Genomic DNA, 9,723 nt, shown 5'->3' with positions numbered 1-9,723 from the left:
CTTTGAATGAAGGGCTTCAAATCTACTTTTGTTCGACCAAGTCTCCAACTCTTCATGCCTATTCCGACGCCGATTGGGGCGGTGATCGTGATTCCTTTTGCTCTACTGGTGCCTACGTTGTGTATTTTGGTCGGAACCCCATTTCCTGGAGCTCGAAGAAGCAACGATCAGTGGCACGTTCTTCTACAGAGGCAGAGTACAAATCCGTCGCAAATACTGCAGTAGAGCTCGCTTGGATCTGTCACTTGTTGTCTGAGCTTCAAATTACTCTCTCCGAATGTCCAGTAATCTATTGTGACAACGTTGGAGCGACACAGCTGAGTGCTAACCCGGTATTTCATTCGAGGATGAAGCATGTTGCTCTTGATTATCATTTTATCAGAGATCTTGTTCAATCTGGAGCCTTGCGAGTTGCGCATATTGCCTGTGATGACCAAACGGCGGATGTTCTAACCAAGCCGTTGGCTGCATCACGATTTTTGGCGCTGAAGGACAAGCTAGGGATCCGGATCCGACCCGGCTCCAGCTTGAGGGAGGGTAAAGGCCCAGATACGAAAACTAAATCATAATCAAATCAACACCTCTGATTTGGTCAAACATTATATGTATCTTTATGTATCTGGTGTATATTTTCCATATTTGTTTCCTGATTTATAGCTGATAGTTTAATACATATCTGTATAAATATGTGTGATTACAATCAATAATATTTATCAATTTCCAAAGGCTTACACATCCTAACCTCATTTCTCATGGCTGGCCTTCCGCGCTTGCATCAAATTAAAATACATGAATATTGAATTTTTTTTTAAAAAAAAGTATTTTCACAAATATTCTCGTATCTTTTTTTTAATGATTCTAATTTCGTTTTCAAACTTTAATATTTCTTTTATGGATTTTTTTTAAGAATTAAATTCCTAAACTTACAAATATCATTTGCTGATCGAAAATATATGTTCTTACTATTGAAGTCATTATTGTATTCTCTTTTTTAAATTAAAAAAAGAATGAAATCAAGTACTACAGAAAAAATAATATTAATTATGATATTATTTACGATTTACCAAGTCACTTAATATAATAAGAAATTGATAAATATGTTTCACCATGTAATAAGAGATCACTAGTTCCTTCTCTTTTCTCTTTTAAATGTAAAATTTATCCATTAAAAAAACAAGAAAGTGAAGTGTACTATGTTATTATCTACAAATGCATAGCATTTGATTCAACTAAATTCAACTAAAATAATTCGATTCAATTCAGTTTTCTAGTATGAACCAAAATACAAATCGACCCAAATATATGAAATTGATTTCATTTTAAAATTCGTGATTGTTATCTCTAAATTTTTAATATATAATTAAAATCTATAATTTTCGAAGAAATGCATATAAATGAGTAATTACAGCATGCTTTTACACGGTGATATATAGTTATAATTAACCATTATTCGTTCTTAAATTCATTATTATTATACATTATTTGCTTATAAATTATAAATAAGATTTTGTAATTAAATATTACTAATCCTCCTATTTAATTTAAAATTTAGAAATGCTAGTATTCTTAATTATTCGGATATTTTAAAAATTCTATAAAAGGGTCATCCCCAAGGGAGATCACAGTGTGCATAATTCTCGATATTTATAATTTTTCAATTATGGAAAATCAAAATTCAAAACAAATTAGTGCTCCTCCAACTCAAGGTGCAAATGCTGGGGCTACTCCAAGTCAAAGCATGGTGCCTCATCCTCCAACCCAAGGTGCTATGGCTCCTCCATTTCAAGCCCAAGGTGCAAATTTATTTCCACTCAAAAAATATGAGATTAATATATATGATGGAAAGGCAAATAAACTACACAAGACAATTAGATATTCTGATAAATGATACGTATTTTTAATTATTACAGTAAAAAGAAATTATTATTGTTTTTATTATCATTATCGGGGTCGTATAATTTCCATACGACGTGTTATTATCTATTGAAATAAAATAATAATTGATCATATTGAAATAAAATAAATAATACGTTTATCTTTTATGTTGTTTTTATTTTTCTGTACCCAAATTACATTTTATTATTTTCTAACTTTTCTAACTGTTCAACCTTTAAAATTTTACTTTTTGTTTCTTCTTTTCTAATTTTCTTGGCCATAGCTGACTTGTGTAGAAATAGTTCAACTGAAAAGATTAAAGATGTAAGGGTAAATAACAATATAGTTCTCGAGTTTGTTCTGTTAAACTAATTCAATTATTTCATCTAAAAGTTTTATTTTACCTTCATATTAAAATAGAGTAAATAATTAAATATTAAATAGATTCAGGTTAGAATTTCTTTTTTTTCAATACTCAAAAAGAAAAAAGATTGATCAAGGGTGACGTTCCATCATTACTATTCGGATCAACACTTGCACAGACAGTAATTAGTTGATAAAGGTCTCCATTGTAAGCTGTCCTGTTCACCCTCATAACAAGTGCAGCTTTTACCTTAATTAGTAGAAAAACAAAATTAAAAAAAATAAATTAAGGATATATACTCTATAGAATTTATTTATTTTGTTAAATTTTTTTAATTAATATTGAAATGACTCTTTCTTATTTTATAAAAGCCAAATCCTGGGTATATGACAAAAGAAAAATAAATTTCTTCCATCTTTAATTTGTGTTTCTAATAACTAATTATCTTTATGTACTCACAATTGTGATTGGTTATCAATTTTTTTCCTTATAGCTTATAATTGTGAATACTCAAATTTTGAGGCTCAAAAAGCCTATTTTTCCAGACTGTAAACAGTCCGACTAGTCCAGAGGCCATTTTGGGAGTTTACCGAAAGTATGCCAATATGGTACTAAAAACGTCCGGAAAATTACGAGGATCACGGAACTGGTCCCGGAATATTTTTTGGAGGTACGGAACTCCCGAAAATGCCTTTGGAACGAAAGACTAGCAAGTCTGCCGGCGGCGGCGGCCTCCCTCGGCAGCGGCAGCTGCAGCCCTCCGCGGCAGCAGCGGCCGCCATCCACGGTGGCATCTGCCGCCCTCCTCGGCGGCAGCTGCCGCCCACAGCGGCGGCGGCGCCTGCCCTCCAGCCTGTTTTTTCTTATAAAATCAGCCCTCATTCGACTTTTTTACTGACTCAGTCTGTGTTGACGGACGCTCTCTTCTCCCCTACGCTCCTTGCGGTTCTTTTACTGCTTTTCTGTATTTAGTGTAGGCTTTTATTATTCTGCTGTTGTGATATTTGGCCACTTAAATTAAATTAATTTTAATTAATATTCCCCAAACGAGGAGCTTAATCCGGAGTTTTCAAGTTGAAGCTAAGAAGCGGCCGCCGATTAACTCAGGTAATAACAAAACCCTGCTCATTTAATTTCAGCATTTTGTGCATATTCTCTTCTACTCCAATTCTGAATTAAACTGCTGCATAAATGCATTCATTTCATCAATTAGGCAAATAAACTGTCTCAATTAAATATGATTAAGCTTAAATGCCCGGTTAATTAATAATCGTGGTGTTAAAGCCTAAATCCGACAATATTGGCTAAAGTATCTAGTCAATTAATGACTACGGTATAATCGCCTTTATTTCGAACAAGTTCGGCTAAAAGTCCAATTAATCAATAATTGTGACTAAAAGCCTTAATCAATCACGTTTTTGGCAACAAATTGCCTAAATTACACATCAATTTTTGGCAAAATGCTTTGAATTAATCAATCTTTTGGCTAAAAGCCTTAAATAAATCATTTTGGCGACAATCGCCCAATCAACATTTTTTGGCAAACATATTGCCTAAATCAACCCATTTTGGCTAAAAGCCTTCAAATAATCAATTTTGGCGACAATCGCCTAAATCACATCAATTTTCGGCAACAAATTGCCTAAATCAATCTTTTTGGCTAAAAGCCTTAAATCAACATTTTTGGCAACAAATGCCTAAAACATCAAATCAATCAACTCTTTGGCAAAATGCCTAAACAAAATGCACAAAGCATACACACACTCATGCATTAAGCATATCCATTCAAAGCCCTTTTAAAAAGGCCTATCGAACTACGTCGACCTTGATCTTCCATTCAAACGGAAGTATGTAGGCACGTTCGGGATTTAACCCCGAGCGGCAAGTCGAAATCACTTAAACATTTCATTGGTCAAATTCCATCATTTACCCTGCAAAGCATTCATTCATCGGTTAGTTCATCAATATGACATGGTCTCGGGGTCCACCTCGGGTTCGCAAACCATGCCTTAAACATTGGGATAATTAATCTAGTAATTAGGTTAATTAAAATTGAAGTCAATTTAGGGTTTTTTTCCTAGTTTACCCTAAAATAATTAAACAAGGTGGCGACTCACACATTCACGTGCATTTCTGCCCTTAGTCATATTCATCATATGCCTATTTTTGGGGAGGGGTTCACAATAATAGAAGCTTAATTCAAATTTTATTGACATTAACTTTTTACTACCTCGGTCCCATTTTGTTTGCATAGTTTGACAAAACACGCATATTAAAAATTTAATCAACCTTTTTTACCTTTAACTTATTAAGACATTAATAAAAGCTCTTCATTTAGTGAACAATTATAAAGGTTATCATAGGAAAGATAATTACATATACAAATTTAAAAATTTGCAAACATTTTGGCACATCTAAAAAAAGAATGAGAAGCACACAAAATAGAACGAAAAGAGTATAATATAGATAAAAATATCTAAAAGTTATATAATAAAAGAATCCTATTTCATATGAAATATATTGATTATTGGATTTGTTCTTATCACATTTTTTTTTAATTTTTTGAAGAAGATTATCACATTTTTTATTACTAAATATGCTTATTTTCTATTTCATTGCTTTTTGTTTTTTGCCCTATTGGAGTAAAAATTAAACTTATGTTCTTTGCCTCAAATTTAAAATCTAAAAATGTATTTAGTTGTCTAAAAATCTATAAATGATCTTGAATGAGTTGAAAAAAAAAGTTTCAAAAAATCAGTTTAAAATATATAAGCTATTTAAAGAAAGCATAATATATAAGAAGATATTATACTTAAATTGAAAGTATAATATATATATATATATATAGCAAGCCTTTACACATATAATAAGAGTCTATCAATTGAAAATTAAATTCAAATATGCAATTGAGCATGTACGGAGATATACATATATATATATATATTGTTATAACATAATAAAACTTCTATATTAGAATTATAATTCCTAATTAGAATAGTACAGAACTTCCAAAATAGGTTATAAGTTATAACATAATAAAACTTCCATATTAAGGTTATAATTTCTAATTAGAATAGCAAAAAACTTCCATAATAGGACAATATAATATAATATAATATAAATATATAATACTAATTTTTATAATTTCAATTATCCTCAAAAAGAAAAATTTATAATTTCAATAAAATTTCTTATTTTATGCAATAGAATTTAATTAATATATAATATGTTTTATATTGGAATGGTAACTGATACATTTCTATTTTGGAATACAAATAAACTAAATAGGAATAAGTTGAGTTGTACTATTTTTCTTGCTTAGTATTTACATTGTATAGTATACTCTGTAAGATATATATATATATATATATATATATATATATATATATATATATATATATACATATTTTAAATTGTTATAGGCATATAATATAATCTTTGAAAATCAAATGACAAACCAAAAAGCTCCTCTTAGTGTTTTTATGACACCTCCTTCTCCAATCCATGGTGTGGTGAATGCTCCTGTTTTTGTCACTCCTCCAACAGAAGGTGCTGTGGCTTCTCTTCCTCAAATTGAAGGTATTATTTTGATATCTATCTATCTATACTATATATAAATGTGACAATAGGGGAAATAATGTGATTTGTGATATCGCCTTCAATGAAATTTAGAATATTCTAAAATAGTCTTAGTTATAGCCAATTTAAAAATTACATTTTATACCAACGAGTGTTTGGATGAGTGGTACGACACTTTTTTCCTTTAGATGAGGTCGAGGATGCGACCCTCACAGATGGAGCAAATACTCTCTTGAAGCACTTCAATATTTCTTGGGCACACCTACTCTGAGCATAATTTAGTTATAGCCCAGTGAGCTCGGGATATCTATGGTTAAAATGAAAAAAAGAAAAATTACATTTTATTATTTGATTGAATATAATTTCTAAAAATTATTTTTTAAATAAATAAATATATATAATCAAAAAAGAAAAAATATACTTCTTTATCGTTGTAGGAAAAATTGTGGGTTTATTTGGAGAGGATATAACGTTTCTTTTATGTAATTTTTTTATTACTTAATTAACTTATTTATTTATTTTAAATTTGCAACTTAGAACAATAGAAAAACAAAATATTTGAATAAACTCATTAGGTGACCGATATTAGATCCTAGAATGATTTATTTTGTAATTTTCATTTATTGACTTGGTTTTTTCTTCCATCAAAAATCAAATTTAATTAAATTATTGCATTTTCAGAGTTATTTTTGAAATTTAAATCGGTAATTCTTTTAATATAATTTATTTCTTATTATATGTTGAGTTCTTAAAAAAGTTTTATTCTTAATAAAAATTTATTATTTATTATTTTCTTTTTCGTTATTGAATTAATTTGTAACTACTATCACTTTAATTTAGTAAGAGCCTTATGTCTCCCTTGTGATAAATAGATGGCCTCCTCATTAAGCATTTTTAATTTTCTTGATATTTTTTCTTTTATATCCTAAATATGTTTGACTTGAAAGAAAATAGTGTTTATGAAATTGAAAATTTATATTTCTGTTTTGGGTCATTTTTTAGGTTTCAAGAGTTTATGTGTATGTTCATATATTCCTTTCTCTAATGCACTGGGTAAGTCATATTATCACTATAACTAAAATGATTACCATTATTAATTCAGATCATCTTCTCATTTCTTTTCTTTTACCTACCGGTAAAAAAAATTTATTATTATTTTTTATTATAGCTATATATAGATATTGATTTGGGATTAAGAGTAAGGGTTGGGGATTGAGTAATAACTTTTTTTTTTTTTTTGAGCACCTATCAGGTTTTAAGAATATGTATTTATATATTACGATTGAAGAATTAGGTATAAGATTGAATCGAACTTTATTTTGAGACTACGTCGTTATATAAAAATAGAATCAAGTACATAAGAAATAACATTACAAGTAGCTTATACAGTAAAGTCTAATACAAATTAACTAATTGTATTTATTTTAATCTAAATAAAAACTTATATTTTAATATTATATAGATAAAAAATTAAAAACATATAAAAAATAAAAATATAACGAGCATTGTCAACATGCAACGCACGTTATAAAAAAACTAGTTATTATAAAAACAAAAGAGTTGGATATTATTGTGATATTCTTAATCAATTATTAGATAGAAAAATATAAATTTCAAAATCAATTTTTTTTAAAATTTCAAAGTAAATTTTTTTAACAAAATAAATTTTAATTTTGCCTATCATAATTAAATAAAATTATTTTTTGACCCCCTAACTATTTGAACCAGATGCACCACGAGTCAAAATTTATTAACTTAAGCTCCGTTTGTTTTCATAAAATAACTTGCAAAAAAATATTTTTTACAATTTTTCATTTTTTGGAAAATTTTGAAAAATAAATTAATGGAAAATATTTTCCTAATCAAAGAAAACTAAATCATATTTTAGAAAAATGATTTTCCGCTTTCAAGAGAGGAAAACATTAGCGGAAAATCATTTTTCAAACATTAATAAACTTATTATAATCTTACAAATGCATTTTTTTTAAAATTTTTTCATCATCGGTAGCCATTACTATCAGTCATCATTTAGCATCAGTCACCATCATCTGTTACTAGCGACTTTTATAATTTATCTCTTTTTTTCACATTTTTCTCATAGTTAACAATAAAATTTTTAAAATCCAAAATTTCTAATTATTATAAATATTTTTATGGTCTTATGAGTTAAAAGATTTTATTATTTTTAACTAATTTCAATATCACAATCAAATAACAGAAAATAAATCATTTAGAAAATATTTTTCAAAAATAAATTATTTTTCGAAAATAAATAGAGCCTTAATAATTAGCAAGAGTACATGCACCCTTTGTAAAGCATTTCCTTGTATTAATCTTTGTGAAAAAAGAGAACAAGAAATGTTTTAATCAAATTATATGATACATGGTACAGGTACTTTAATCTTTGTTTAATTTTCTTCTATGGGAGTCAATACTCAATACTTTAGTTCTAAATTTCATCAGTAATTTGTCTATTTTTCATAATTAATTTTACTTCATATTTCTTTGTTTTGCTTTGGGAAATGAAAATATTTTTGAAATGAATATTTATTTTCTTTTTGTTTATCAGCAATTTAATTTTTATATTTGAATTTATAAGAAAATGGCTTATGTTTTTGGGTATACATATCAAATCTATATTATCCAATCAAATCTATATTATTCAATCAATTATTAAGGTAAAATTTTGACTTGAATTGTACTTTTCTTATTTAATAAAAAATTTTAAAATAATACTCCTCGCAATGCATAAAACGATAATTAATTAATTAATTAAAGAAAAACAAAATAAGAAGAGAGCATGGTTTATAGCTTATAATTGTTTCTTTAAAAAAAAAAAAAAAAAAAGAGATCATACTGAAAATGAAAATAGTTTAAAATAGTTTATAGCTTATACTAAACCAAATTAAAACCCAAATTAGATTAAATTGAATTATTTTTTGAGCCGTAACCCTATAATTTGTTACAATTTCTACGCATATATATATTTATATAATTTTTTCGTAAGTAATCAATAAAAATTGTTTTTCGTAGCATTTTCTTTCCTTATTAACTTTTAATTTTTTTTGTATGTAATATATTATCAGCACAGTTTCGTTCTACTGCTTTCAATTTGATCAAATCGCTTATAGAAAAGGTAGCTCGTAAGCAGACACAATCAAAGAAGAAAACAAGAATGCACAATTGCATTAAGGTATTGTATTTCCATAATTACTATCTTCATTAAGTATAAGAATAAATAATTGATAATTAAGGGTCCATTTATTCTCCAAAATGATTTTAAAAAAAATTATGTTCACCAAAAGTTTCTATTTCTTCGATCTAAATGAGTACAAATTTTTAAAATTGACTTTTTTTTTATGATTAGGAGGTGTAATTTCTCTCGAGCTGGAGGGCGTAAAAGTTTGATCTTCCCAACAAGGTGCGCTTTCCGGAAATCAAACTTACAGTCTCATTTTTGTGATGATTGAGATTATTTACCATTTCAATCAATACCTCAGAACTAATTTATTTTGTTAATTCTTTTTAGAGGATATTTTGTTAATTATAATCATGATATTGTTATGCTGTATTTGGAAACTACACCCATAAATTTGTCAACAACATTTATTTAATAAGCAAAAGATATCAATAGCAATTACTTTTCCTTAGAGACGAAGCCCTGATTTTTTTTTTTTTTTTTTCTTTCGGGAAATCAAACTGAAAGTGTTCAAGTTATCATTTAATATATATTGGATTCAAATCCAAGTTATCTAGTAGACGACTTAATATTTCATAAAGTATCAAATAATTCGTCATTTTTGTACAAATGATTAGCTAAAAAAAAAAAAAAAATCACATTTCGTCTATACACACTAATCTAAGATTGAAATTTTAAAAAGTTGGATAAATACTTAAATTGTAAT

The 9,723-nt window shown here is 27.7% G+C and overlaps 1 long non-coding RNA gene across 1 annotated transcript; it reads left to right on the top strand.

The window, feature by feature from the left end:
* Positions 1 to 5,682: 5,682 nt before the first annotated feature.
* LOC149492469 (uncharacterized) lies at positions 5,683 to 9,411 on the top strand. Its single transcript, XR_016318703.1, has 3 exons — positions 5,683 to 5,818; positions 8,905 to 9,011; positions 9,186 to 9,411. It is a non-coding gene; the product is annotated as an uncharacterized LOC149492469 (long non-coding RNA).
* Positions 9,412 to 9,723: the final 312 nt, after the last annotated feature.

This window comes from Jatropha curcas, chromosome 11 (genome assembly GCF_041381405.1).
Source record: "Jatropha curcas cultivar XTBG-Jc1 chromosome 11, XTBG_Jcur_1.0, whole genome shotgun sequence".
Taxonomy (NCBI): domain Eukaryota; kingdom Viridiplantae; phylum Streptophyta; class Magnoliopsida; order Malpighiales; family Euphorbiaceae; genus Jatropha; species Jatropha curcas.
Note: the sequence above shows the minus strand (reverse complement) of the source record. Positions and strands in the feature narration are given on the sequence as shown.